The 14,617-nt window shown below is 41.8% G+C and overlaps 1 protein-coding gene across 1 annotated transcript in view; it reads right to left on the bottom strand.

Moving 5' to 3' along the window:
• LOC124742380 overlaps nucleotides 1-14,617 on the bottom strand; it is a 145,770-nt gene that overhangs the window by 18,886 nt on the left and 112,267 nt on the right. The gene's annotated exons all lie outside the window — the stretch shown is intronic.

Here is a 14,617-nt window from a genome sequence, read left to right as displayed (position 1 = left end):
TTGATCAGCTTCTCTCAATACCGTTTGATATAATTGTCTATGTACTAGCTAATTTTTTGGGATTTAGAAAACACGGAGAAAATCTCGTACATATGCTGCTTTATTGACACCATTCACTTCTTAATTTAATGATAGATGGCACTGGGGAATCAATGAAGAACTAGTGTGTATCATTTCGGTATAATACCGGTCAGTCCGTACCACATTCCTTTGCGTTCCTGTCACACCAAAGATATGATTTCCCATGAAACTGAACTTTACCATTAATATCTGATAAATCATAAATACATTACTGGCCATTAAAATTGCTACACCAAGAAGAAATGCAGATGATAAACGGTTATTCATTGGACAAATATATTATACTACAACTGACATGTGATTACATTTTCACGCAATTTGGGTGCATATATCCTGAGAAATCAGTACGCAGAACAACCACCTCTGGCCGTAATAACGGCCTTGATACGCCTGGGCATTGAGTCAAACAGAGACTGGATGGCGTGTACAGGTACAGCTGCCCATGCAACTTCAACACGATACCACAGTTCATCAAGAGTAGAGGCTAGCGTATTGTGACGAGACAGTTGCTCGGCCACCATTGACCAGACGTTTTCAATTGGTGAGAGATATGGAGAATGTACTAGCCAGGGCAACAGTCGAAAGTTTTCTGTATCCAGAAATGTACGTACAGGACCTGCAACATCCGGTCGTGCATTATCCTGCTGAAATGTGTGGTTTCGCAGGAATCGAATGAAGGGTAGAGTCACGGGTCGTAACACATCTGAAATGTAACGTCCACTGTTCAAAGTGCCGTCAATGCGAACAAGAGGTGACCGAGACGTGTAGCCAATGGCACCCCGTACCCTCACACCGGGTGATACGCCAGTATGGCGATGACGAATACACGCTTCCCATGTGCGTTCACCGCGATGTCGCCAAACACGGATGTGACCATCATGATGGTGTAAAAATAAACTGGATTCATCCGAAAAAATGTCGTTTTGCCATTCGTGTACCCAGGTTCGTCGTTGAGTACACCATCGCAGGCGCACCTGTATGTAATGCAGCGTCAAGGGTAACCGCAGTCATGGTCTCCGAGCTGATAGTTCATGCTGCTGTAAACGTCGTCGAACTGTTCGTGCAGATGGTTGTTGGCTTGCAAACGTCCCCATCTGTTGACTCAGGGATCGAGACATGGCTGCACGATCCGTTACAGCCATGCGGATAAGATGCCTGTAATCTCGACTGCTAGTGATACGAGGCGTTGGGATCCAGCATGGCGTTCCGTATTACCCTCCTGAACTCACCGATTCCATATTCTGCTAACAGTCATTGGATCTCGACCAACGCGAGCAGCAATGTCGCGATTACGCATTTCTCCTCCTTACACGAGGCATCACAACAACGTTTCACCAGGCAACGCCGGTCAACTGCTGTTTGTGTATGAGAAATGGGTTGGGAACTTTCCTCATTTCAGCACGTTGTAGGTGTCGCCATCGACGCCAACCTGGTGTGAATGCTCTGTAAAGCTAATCATTTGTATATCACAGCATCTTCTTCCTGTCGGTTAAATTTCGCGTCTGTTGCACGTCATCTTCATGGTGTAGCAATTTTGATGGCCAGTATTGTATGTCTCTGGCTTTACAATGTCTAAGCTTCTTAATTCTCACGAGACGATATTAATTATAAGTTCGATTTTTTCTATGTCTTTTCAGTATAAATTTAGTCTTTACACGGACACTATATCTCACGTCTCGTTTATTAGCAGAATCGCCTTGACAACCATCGGCAAAGATTTTAGTATGATAAGGTCCAACTATTTTCTGTCCCAACATCTCAAAAGAATCAGTTATCCACCAATCCAATATCTAACCCAGTTATCAGAATGATATTTAATTAGGCTTATAATCCCTAACTTCCGACTAATACGGAAGACTGCGAACATGCACCATTGGAAACAAAGACTCAAGAGAGCTAACAATGCTGCGCATTGGTTTATATATTATATTCAAAACTAAACGCAGCTCTCTTATGTTTTTCTTGGATTCCCTTTGTACCACATTTCGTTACTATATTTCAAATATCTACTCTTTGTAAAATTTTAACTAACTATTACTTCGAAATACAACTACCGTTTTTGGCTCTTGGGTCATTTCGTATTACAGAATTTAATCCAGTACTCGTTTCTGAATAACCACTCTCTAAAGAGCGGTTACATGGCGTATGGCTATTGCTGCTTGCTTCAGATGATAGGAGACCAATTTCAGCACCATTTCCACCTCAGCCTGAATCTGCTCTAGTGAGTGGCCTACATCATCACCTATGTTGTGCCGAAGCTACTAAACATTGCCCAGATCTTTTCTCTACCAATGCCGTAGGAATATAGTTCCAGGCGGCCTTTGGGTACATTGTATCAGCAGGAACCATTTTTAAAGTCCGCTATGATACCCTAAGCAACCACAATTCAGCATCAGGACTCGGCTCATCCATGTTAGAGGCAGGGCATCCACTTTATATTTAACTACTGTCATAAGACGTTGGTGTGGGCCTTCCACGTTCCTTATGCGCAGCTTCTTGGAGGTTCTTATATCTGGCTCCCCTGTCTCGTCGGTCACTGTGGCCCACATCGCCCCAACACTTTCCCATGTATTGACCTACTTTGTCTGACATAACAACTTCCGAGACGCCCTTCCGACCATACACGCACTATGAGCAAAAGACATTTAGAAGTTGTTTTCGGAATGCACCCAACCCCCACCTAGATATTTGTTGCGCAAGTGTGGAAGAACATCCAAGTGTTTTTCTTTACAGCCGACGCATGAGCTCTGTGGTATCGCGTAATTGATGGTAAATACCGACAGAGCACCGATTTCGCCATGTTGCACTGGCCGAATTACCGCTATGTACTCGCTGCCACAGCGAGAATACTGATGATCATTATGTCACATGATACATGGCAACTCGTGCAACGGATACTGTTTTACCGTCTCCAAGCCCTGCCACTGACTCCTCCCAAAGGACACACATTTTCCGCTTACCAGGCATCACGCTATCACATGTTTCAAGGGCCTGACGATTGCATATCGCTTCAGTGACAAGACGCACTGTAAGCTCGACTTTTGCATCGTGTCATGGATGCTCACACTGCACTTGAACGAAGGCCATTCTACCGCCATCAATTTGCTAATCACTTACACAGTGTAATTTATGACCCTCCCCTTCCCCCCTCAGCTGGGGCGTAGCAGATATTCGGCAGGCCTGACTCCTTACGACACCCACTCTCGTAAAGGTACGGTGTAACAGCAAGTCCAGGCCAGTGAGCGTGAGACGCAATCGAAGAAGAGCGTGGCACACCTACTCAGTATTCTTTCTTCGTTTTCTCCTTTATTCCAACCTTTTGTTTCTTTTTCTTGTCACGCTCCCAATATTTGCAGGCCATGAGCCGTTAGAGAAGTCTACCATAACTTAGCACAGTTAGGACAGAAATATACAAATAAATAAATAAAAATAAAAAAATTAAAAAGTAAAAAGTAACTAAAAAAGAAACGAAAAATTCCGAACAAAAGGATTTTCTTGTTTCAAGAAAGATCGTTCTGGCTTGATGAGTTTTTACATTCAGGAGGTCTCGATAGCAGATATATGTGATGATCTGTGTGTGATTAACTGTGACCATTTAAGCATCGTGGACATTTGCATTCAGTAGGCAAGTTTCAATAGTCGGATGTAGGGGTATTCCGTGCTCTAATTCATAGCAACGAAAATCAAAGCTGTCTTTACAGCTGCGTTTGTGCTTGAACGTCATCAGTTCATACATTGAGTTCCTATGCAATATTTTTACTGGTGGCGAGTCATGGTGGCCATTTCTTAATTTTTATGAGTGAAGTAACGACAGAGCCATAGCAAGAGAGATGTGCTTGAGCAAAGGTCAGAGTGAACGTATTTTGTATCTGTTGGCTGTAAAAGCGTCTAGTACACTAGGAATTCCTTGCCAGGTGTAAGCCCATGGCAGCTGGTATTTGTTGCCAACAACTGAGATACACCAAACGAAACTGCAACGCGTGTTGCTTACACTAGGAATTCCTTGCCAGGTGTAAGCCCATGGCAGCTGGTATTTGTTGCCAACAACTGAGATACACCAAACGAAACTGCAACGCGTGTTGCTCACTGCACGATAACAAACTGTGTTCATGTCAAAACCGAATACTATCCAGGAGGTTGCTTCGGAAGCTATCCTTCACGCTGTTATAGTTCTGATCTTATGCCTTCAAATGTTTACCTTTCTCGCTCCTTATCGAACAACCGCCAAGAAAATTGCTCTGATATAAATGAAATGTAACTTACCATAATGACCTTACGACGAAAGTCCGTTTTAATAAAATATGAACTATGTATAACACAAATTTGCCTATATCGGCACGAATTAGTAAGAAATTACTCACTTTGGACTTCTAAACTGTCGGTGTTTACTTGCTGTTGCGTTCCATTCCCAAGTAGCATGGAAACGCAGAATTTCACAAATTGAACGATGTATTCACAAAAACCAAAGTTCTGTCGACAGAAGCGAAAAGAGACATTATCAGCTGTAAAGTATCATGTTTTACGCCCTTCCACTATGAAGCACCGCCAGAAGTGAGACGATTTTCGATGAAGAATTTTTCTTCAGATATGATTATTGATTTTCGCTGAGGCTGTTTGTAGCTCTGTAACAGAACAACTGACAATGTAGCCTTCAGTGAGATTGGTTCGGCGAGCCAATACAGCCTCAGTCTGACAAGCGCCAGTGTCGCCCCAGAGGTAGCAAAAAGATGCACTGCATATATCTCGATTATAGCGCAGTGGTGGCTAGGACACACGAATTGCAACATGAGAAACGAGATTAATTGCAATTTCCACGTGTAATGACTGTCTAGATTCAAAACCATAAACTGACGATACGCCTCACCCTAAGTAAAAATTACAAGGATTATTCAATGGTAATTACAATTAAATTTAGCAGGACAGTTCTGTGTCATCCAAGGAACAGATCGTTGGTCATAGAGCTGATAAACTTATTCTGAGTCGTTGCCAAGATTCAATTATACTATAAGCACGAAGAAAACAAGGAGATGTGTGCTTTGATGTGGTTGCGGAAGTGATTATAGTTCGCGTGTCAAAGACGCGGCTGGTGAGGGTCGGAATATAAAAATTATGTGTCGATTACTTTTACTGCCATCTCTGTAACTAGCTTTATAGACCGGGGCATAGTTGCTTATAACATTTAGGTGCACCGACAGCAAAATGAATACAATAGATCAATAACTGTATCAATCATTTCTGTTTTCCTTTTGTCTTCAGCGCACTGAATTCTGAAAATCTCATTCAGCAGACAATATTCACATTTCTTAAGTGTTCCAGTTGTTACACTGTTAAGTATTATGACTAGGCAACACGTCTTTTGATCCTTATACGATGTGAAATCATTTTCCTTGAGAACACTGACTGCAAAACGTGAACATCCAAAGAGAGACTTCGTAATCGCTGAATAAAATAACTTTCCAAAGCAAGTAGTTTAATGTGCACCGAAGCCATACGGCATGTCCGAAAAAGCGATCTCCAAAAGAAGTGTAGAAAATCAAATCAGCTAACATGAAAGGCGAAGGAGTTGTCACCAGAATTTGGAACAAGGAACATAGCACGCTCACAGTAATGTCTAGACGAAGTCATCCTTAAGCAAACTCGTCATTTAGTCTATAAGTACTGAAAGAACGGACAAAAACAATGTGTTAGTAAAAAAATGTCTCTGAGCACTATGGGACTTAACATCTATGGTCATCAATCCCCTAGAACTTAGAACTACTTGAACCTAAGTAACCTAAGGCGCAAGAGAGGTGAAGTACTTCGGTACTGCACGTAACTTTCACTCTTTTAATAGAGCCAAAAACACAAGTAAATATCAAATGCATACATAACTTTGGCTAGGATGAGCACGTAGGTGTGAAGCCGTAGTCCATGTCTGATCCTGTGAAATTAAGCTGTGTGTTCTGTATCATCTCAAAACTAACAAATACTCGTTGCTGTCAAAACTTTAACTGAACTTAACTATTAGAAAGTCTCAATATCAAGCTAGCCCACTCGGAAGTAGACGCGATATTCCCAGGCCGTCTGCTCTTGATGAAAAATATGCGAAATCAAGACGGCACTCTCTGAGCTCCACATCGTCGGCAGAGGGCGCTGTGGTCGGCGTAGTTACTTTTCTCTCGCAGTACCAACTTACGAGAGCGTACACCTACGTTGTGGCATCGTAATTATGGACGCCACAAATTAACCGCAGCAAAAAGTTCAATGCTGTATCTTTCTGCCTACAACTTAATTTCTTTCGCAGCAGACGGTAGCCTTGTTGCGGAGGCGAGAAACAAGTGTTGCGGCCTGTCACACAATTGTTGACGATCACTCTCTCATCCACCCACCACAACAACTGTTAATGTGTCGTAACATACGACAACGTTCGGAAATTTACACCTGCAAGGCGATTCTAAAGTTATAAGCGAAAATCGTTCTGATCCCTTCGACAATGGGCCTCTGCTACTACGGTCTCTTTGCTTTCCATATTTTGAGAGATAGATGTATGGACCAAAACAAGAGAGAAATTCCCGGGAAACATGGGCTCTAACGTTGGTGCTATGCGCAGCTGTCCATTTTTGCTACTGTGAAACACAATTCTTGCATTGCACAAGTTGTCAATAGCTATTAAGTTATGCTTTTTAGATCCCATGTTTGCTAGACAATTTTTTCTTGTTTTGGTCCACACTACCTGCTCCCAGTAGAAGAGGTCCAATGTCGTAGGTATCAGAATGATTTTCACTTTTGACTTTCGAATTAGTCGTTTTACCACCACGATTCCTTACCTCAAATTTATTTGTTTACTCTTCTCGACCTTTCCTGAACGTTTGTAACATCATTACGGAATCACACTGTAGGCTATATTGACTGTATTCTTGTTATCATTTTCTGACTGGTTATTTTGCTCTTGCTCTGAAGATAAATTGTTCAGGTAAATACGAAGACACCGTATGGCGAACATTCATCGTTTCCATTGTTCCATCTCAACCATTTAAAAAAGGAGGGCAAATAAGCGACAGAAAAGCGCCTAAACTGCGCGGGGTAGCCGCGCATTCTGAAGGCGCTTTGCCACAGTTCGCGCGGCTCCCTCCGTCGGAGGTTCGAGTCCTCCCTCGGGCATGGGTGTATATGTTGTCCTTAGCGTAAGTTAGTTTAAGTTGGATTATGTAGAGTGTAAGCCTAGGGACCGATGACCTCAGCAGTTTGGTCCTATAGGAACTTACCACAAATTTCCAGAAATTTCCATAGCGCCTAACCTACACAGCACTGCAGTACAAACTCAAGGTTTAAGTAGGATTCTGTGAATTAAATTCGTTGCGGTTGTTCTCAATTAAAACAGAGGAAGAGAAAAACATATCTGAGTTTAAAGATGCTTTTAAAGAAGTGTTTAAATCTATGGCCACAGCTGCAGGAGCATACAGCTGGTGTCGCATCGAGAACGTGAACATTTTCTGATTTCTGTAGTAGAGATTAAGGCTGAACAAAGCAGTAAATGATGAGGGATATGGTGATTTAATCGTAAAATAACCTTCATGCAGTCGAAAACTTAAATATTCGAACTCTCTGTCACTTATTACGCACGAACTATTCAGAATACTTCATCGCAGTTACAAGTAAATAACTTGCAGACCTACTAGGATAATTCAGTTACAGTCCTGGAAGGCCGTCTACTATCACTGAGTTACCAAACTTTTTCTGGACGGCCTCTTATTGTATAATAGTTGGTGAAATAATAAAAATAATTTGCGGACATTTGTCTTTTTGTATGCGTACTAACACTTTTATTTACATCTACATGTACATACGTACTCTTCAATCCACAGTAAATGCCTGGCAGAGGGCTCATCGAACAAACTTTAAGCTGTTTCTCTAACGTTCCCCTCTCAAATTAGCGCGCAGGAATAACGAACACTTCAATGTTTCCGTGCGAGCTCTGAGTTCTTTTATTGTTGATTGGAATTTCATAAAAACATTCTGCCGCAGCCAAAAACGCCTATGTTTTAATGATTGCCACCCCAACTCACTTATCATATCCCTTACACTTCCTCCTCTATTTCGTAATAATACAAATAATAGAATGTAGTCTAATTAAGTCGGGTGATGCTGAGGGAATTAGATTAGGAAATGAGGCACTTAAAGTAGTAAAGGAGTTTTGCTATTTGGGGAGCAAAATAACTGATGATGGTCGAAGTAGAGAGGATATAAAATGTAGGCTGGCAATGGCAAGGAAAGCGTTTCTGAAGAAGAGAAATTTGTAAACATCCAGTATTGATTTAAGTGTCAGGAAGTCATTTCTGAAAGTATTCGTATGGAGTGTAGCCATGTATGGAAGTGAAACATGGACGATAAACAGTTTGGACAAGAAGAGAATAGAAGCTTTCGAAATGTGGTGCTACAGAAGAATGCTGAAGATTGGATGGGTAGATCACATAACTAATGAGGAAGTATTGAATAGGATTGGGGAGAAGAGAAGTTTGTGGCACAACTTGACCAGAAGAAGGGATCGGTTGGTAGGACATGTTCTGAGGCATCAAGGGATCACCAATTTAGTATTGGAGGGCAGGCAGCGTGGAGGGTAAAAATCGTAGAGGGAGACCAAGAGATGAATACACTAAGCAGATTCAGAAGGATGTAGGTTGCAGTAGGTACTGGGAGATGAAAAAGCTTGCACAGGATAGATTGGCATGGAGAGCTGCATCAAACCAGTCTCAGGACTGAAGACCACAACAACAACAACAACATGTTGAATTAATGTTATCACGAAATTCTCACAGATACTGCACTGCCCAGAACGTAAGGAGCCTCTCGAAGTTCGCAGCAACTACGAAATGATTTGAAGCGTAAGCTGTCAGACACACATTGGTCGCCTGTTTACTGGCCAATGCGACTCTGCGTATGTGTGCGTGTGCGCGCGCGCGCGCGCGCGTGTGTGTGTGTGTGTGTGTGTGTGTGTGTGTGTGTGTGTGTGTGTGTGTGTGTGTGCACGCTGGCACGCGCCCTCGCTCACTTTTGAGCACTGTGCGAATAAATACCATTAACATATAAAAGACAAGCGTCAATAAAAAGTGCATTAAATATTACTGTGAAGTATTTTATTGAAACGACACGTTCCAAAATTAATTTCTGCTCTTTCCGTGTCCTGCATATTGCGTAAATTAAATTCTTGGAGGGTTTATTAGGTCTCAAATATATTCAGCGTAGACAGTGCTCTCTTGAGACCTTGATTCGCGGGCAGTGCAGCGATAAACAGTGGCTGAAATGTTTATGTTGACTGGCCGACGGATACTGCAGGAGACAAAATAGTTCAAATGGCTCTGAGCACTATGGGACTTAACTTCTGAGGTCATCAGTCCCCTAGAACTTAGAACTACTTAAACCTAACTAACCTATGGACATCACACACATCCATGCCCGAGGCAGGATTCGAACTTGCGACCGTAGCGGTCGCGCGGTTCCAGACTGTAGCGCCTAGAACCGCTCGACCACTCCGGCAGGCACTGCAGTAGACACTAAGATATAAACCGAAAGGCGCACATCCTGGCTCTGAACGTAGTATAGACGCGTTTTGGGTAACCAACGTGAAATTATATTCACACATACAATGGAAACAGTCACGAGTCTCGAAATGTTAACCAGTCATAAAATGCCCAATCTCTTTTGACCCTGAGAGAAAACGAACCTTCTCACAAAGTAAGATGAGGTGATACCATAATTATCAACACACACCCCCAAAAATAGAATTAACAGGCTTATCTGCCCTCGATTGCAGTACACAAGAAATTACTTTTCCTGGGAAGCATATAATTGATTTCTTCTTCTCATCCATAGCACTTACTGTAGTATAAAGTGAAGAAAATGATTATTCTAGGATTCTGAAGCATGAAATGACACCGCATTCTTATCCCGAGCTCTCCGTTCGTTCGGCTAACCGTCCGTTTCTTTTCATGCTTTACCACTGCTCTCATGGTCTTATTTAAGGATTTGCGGGCATCAAGTGTTTCAGCACAATATTCATTACTTTATTTTATTAGTTATACTGTGGAGGGACATTCGCAAAGGAGTGTTTACCCTACAGCAATGAAGATCTTTACTAAAGTCTGCTTTCAGCACTGACTACCGTCTATTATAACACTTTACAGAATTTACGCGGCAGGCAATTGAACTGTCAGGACAGTTAAGACGTCATTGAGTAAGTTGTCAGGTGCCGTGCGAAAAGTAAAATTAACATAGCTTCTCGAGTCACATTCAACACAAAGTGTAGTACTACAGCAGTGTTCTACCAACTACACTTCGTTAATTCCCCGGTTAATATTAGCATAGCGTAAAGGACCCGTTACTGTGCAACTATCGAACTGCAAGAACTCGGGAAATACGTAAAGGCACTGCCATTCGCTTCGTTCTGTTAACCTGTTACTACTATTTTGGAGTGCCAGTGTTTTAAGCTTACTGCAAACAGAAATAATCATTTATCAGGCGCTTTTCTCTTATGATAGCAATCCACCAGCAGCAATCGTAGATTCTAATTCAAATGTATTTGACATGGGTTATCACCATCACGAAACAATGACTCAAGAAATGGTTCTAAATAATGAATACGTAAAGTTCTCCACATGCTTACAAAAAGGCATCCGTTAAATTTCTGTTACACGGTAAATCACGTAAATCTAAAGGCATTAAACTTAACTAAATACTTAGGGATTACGATTACTCTTATATACTCTTGTCCATCATCCCTGAAAGTTTGCACCATCGCCACGGAATCGCCTTGTAGGTATAAATCTCCCTTCATAGCCGGAAGTTACGAGACATCCACCGTTGTTGTGGTGCGTGGAAGAGGGATTGAGCGTGAACGGCAGTGTGGTAGACCGTAACACTTGTTTATCTCCTCCTCAACGGGGCTACCGTCTGTTGCGAAAGAAACTAATTTCTTGGCAGAAAGATACAAGCATCACACATTTTGATGCGATTCATTGGCATATAATGGGTATGTGTAGCGTGTGGAATGCAGAGATGTCGATGCTTTTTATCCACTGTTTAGCAGTTCTTGAATAGACGGAAATTAAAACTGGTCTATAATATAACGTAGTAGTAGTTTGGCGCTATGAACCAGCGGCATGTGGGTAGTCTCGGCAAATTGTACAACCGTCTGCCCGTCTATGCCGTCACATTACAACTCAATAATTCTCGTTTGCGTATTATGGTAGCCTAGATGCGTCGTTCATACGAAAACGTCAGTGGCTAGATTAATAACATTCTGCGCAGATACTGCTCAGGACCGGAGCTCCACCCTCAGCTTGATGAACGAGTTATTGTTTCGGATTCTCTCTGTCTTAGACGTAATGCAACTAGAAAAGTTCTTCTATATAGACCGTTTTCGCTTTTATTGACAAAGCATCAGAAGCATTAATTTTGTTGTCATAACTGAGAGATGGTGTTTGTCGTTTTTTTAGTAGTTATTCACTGAATTATGAGTTTGTTTAAGGGTGACTTAGTGTAGACATTACTGTCAGTACTCGAATAATGATAACAAAACCAACAACTGTATTGGAATTCAGCGTCGTTTATACGTTTTAATACATGCTACCAGATTCGACACCAAATGGTGTCCTCTTCCGGCCCTACGCCTAAACTGCCATCGACACCCGCAATTATAAAAACCTACGAAGTCTTTGAATGGCAACAGTTATCAAGCAAGTACCCCAGCAAGTGCAATCGACAAAGTCGTGTGCAATAGGGCCACAAGTAACTGAATTCCGTACCCTCGTAGCAGTAACAATCCCGGCATGGGCATCAGATGGGAATAATAAATGCATGAGCGATACTTTCTAAAGCAACCTCCTGGACAGTATTCGGTTTTGAGATCAGCAGAGCGTGTAATCGTGCAGCAGCGACTCGCGATGCATTTTCGTCTGGCGTGTCTCAGTTGTTGGTAGCAAATACCAGCTGTGGTGTCACCGCCAGACACCACACTTGCTAGGTGGTAGCCTTTAAATCGGCCGCGGTCCGTTAGTTTACGTCGGACCCGCGTGTCGCCACTGTCAGTGATTGCAGACCGAGCACCACCACACAGCAGGTCTAGAGAGACTTCCTAGTACTCGCCCCAGTTGTACAGCAGACTTTGCTAGCGAAGCTACACTGACAAATTAGCATAGCCTTCAGCTACGTCATTTGCTACAACCTAGCAAGGCGCCATAGCATTTGATAATTATCTTGTGAAGCATGTACAATCAAGAGCGATGTTCTACAATTATGGATTAACGTTAAGTATTACAGCAACTGCGTCCGTTTTTCTAAGTTCTCATTTCCTTGTAATGTTCCAGACCTCACGCCAGTCTGCGTGAGTTTAAAAGCGTGCATTTCGGCCTCCTCTAGCAACACGGTGTTGACTCTTCTGCCAACACTTCACCAGCTACGAGGGGCACACGCATAGGGAGGAACCCCTAGTGTACAACGCCCTTTTTCAGTTAACATACACAACGTACCTTCGCACTGACCTTTGCTCGAGTATATATCTCTTGCTACGGCTCAGCCGTCAATTTAGACTTAAAAACTTAAGAAATGGGCACCATAGCCGCCACCAGTAAAAATATTGCAGAGGAAAACTCGGTGTATGAACTAATGACGTTCAAGAACAAATGCAGTTATAACCACAGCTTTGATTTTTGTTGCTCCGAATTAGAGCATCGAGTACTCCTACATCCGACGTTTGAACCTTGCGTCTGGAATTCAAGTGTCGCATGGCACTTTAATGGTCGTAGTTTATCACACACAGTTCATCACGCATATCCTGATTTCGAGACCTCCTGAAAGTGAAAAGTCATTCATCCCAGAATGATCTTTCTTGAAACAAGAAAATCCCTTTCCGTTGTATATTGCCCAAAGGTACTCACCCAACACTTAACACAAAGATTCCGGGTCCCTCCGTCTGCTGCCTACACTCCTCTATTAAATCCGATGAAACTAATATTTCGCCAATGTTAGACGGTTTTCCGCTTGCGAATTTATTTTACAACTCGAACAAAGTTCATAACTTTCAAACGTGCAAAATCCAGTATGTAACTGCAAGGTATAACTATACAGGTAACATTACAACACTAAACAATATCTTTATTAACAGAATTACTAAGTTTCGATCAGGTGAACTGTTCGTATTTGTACATCATAACTTTGAAAAATAACACGTGGTACCGCTGAAGCAGTGGTCCGCTGGCATGGAAAGAGGTTCTGTATGACACACGGCTAATCTGGACGCTCATGTCATCTAGCAGTTGCAATGACGCAATCTGGATGTAAAAACGTGTAGGTTATGTACCACCGTAGCTTGCTGCCACCTCGTGGCGCAATTGTCAGACAATCTGTGACATATTTACTAAACTGTATTAACAAATCATTAAATATATTTTGTTAAAATGCTTAGAGTGTTAAAACGACTGTAAAATTATATATTGTGTATTATAAACAGTCACGGCTTCAGAAATAAGTAATAGTTGTTAAGAGAATTCGAGCATATTATTCTGAGCGGCGTTATCCAGCCTTTCTTTTAAAACAGACGGCTCTCGAACAAAGATTGTATAAATAGACATTAGTAGTGCGAGCACAGTGCATCTGAATGGTGTTTGCGTGGCGAAAATGGAGAACTGGCAAAAATAGCCTTGTAAGACTGCTGAATGATGCAAATATTTCATAAAATATGTAGCTAAACAGTGTGTTGTGTCAGAAGAGGTTTTCTCTGACTCATTGTGGAGTGAAAATCTAATTGCATTGTGGATCATGGGACTCTGCAAGCTGTAAGAGATATACCGCTGCCTACGCATGCAACTGGAGATGCTGTAGCATTCAGAGCCACAAATAATAAGCTGCTACTTCATGTTTCAGTAGCAACGTTAAATGCAACATTTTTATCTGGTCTGTGCTACAACATGTAACAGTCTTATTTTCTCTTTGCTACGACTTAAAGTGGACTTCGAGTAGGGAAGCCATATTGGCAAAACGTGTAAAAGCCATTGCTTAATTGGAGCTCGAAGTTGTGTGATAATATACTGATCATTTATAAAACAAATACATATCTCGTGTGTATACTTATGTATTAAAAAACAACGTCCTTATAATTTCAGTGTTTTAAACCAAAAATTTTTACAGTGATGAAATGTAGTACTTATTTGAATAAAAATTCGTTCGCCGATTTACACTGAGAGTTCATTTACGTATTATAAACCAGCCAAATTTCGTAATGGATGCTGTGTGCCGCTGTTACTGTTGAGAAGAAGACTCCACAAGGTAAAGTGAAACTTCTACTTCTTTTCTTCAGGAAACTGTGGTGGCATGTGCACTTTGCAAATCAAAACCAGTGGCGTATGACGAAATCAGAGCTTTTGTCAATGACAGTCAGGTATAGGTAGGAACTGACACCCATAACGTAATTTCGGATTACATATTGTTAATTGACTTAAACTTTTTTATACCTTGTCTAAAATGTTTTTATATTATTAACATTAAATATTTTACCACCACAGTA

This window comes from Schistocerca piceifrons, unplaced genomic scaffold, assembly GCF_021461385.2.
Source record: "Schistocerca piceifrons isolate TAMUIC-IGC-003096 unplaced genomic scaffold, iqSchPice1.1 HiC_scaffold_2315, whole genome shotgun sequence".
NCBI lineage: Eukaryota > Metazoa > Arthropoda > Insecta > Orthoptera > Acrididae > Schistocerca > Schistocerca piceifrons.
This window is presented reverse-complemented; position numbering and strand designations above follow the sequence as displayed.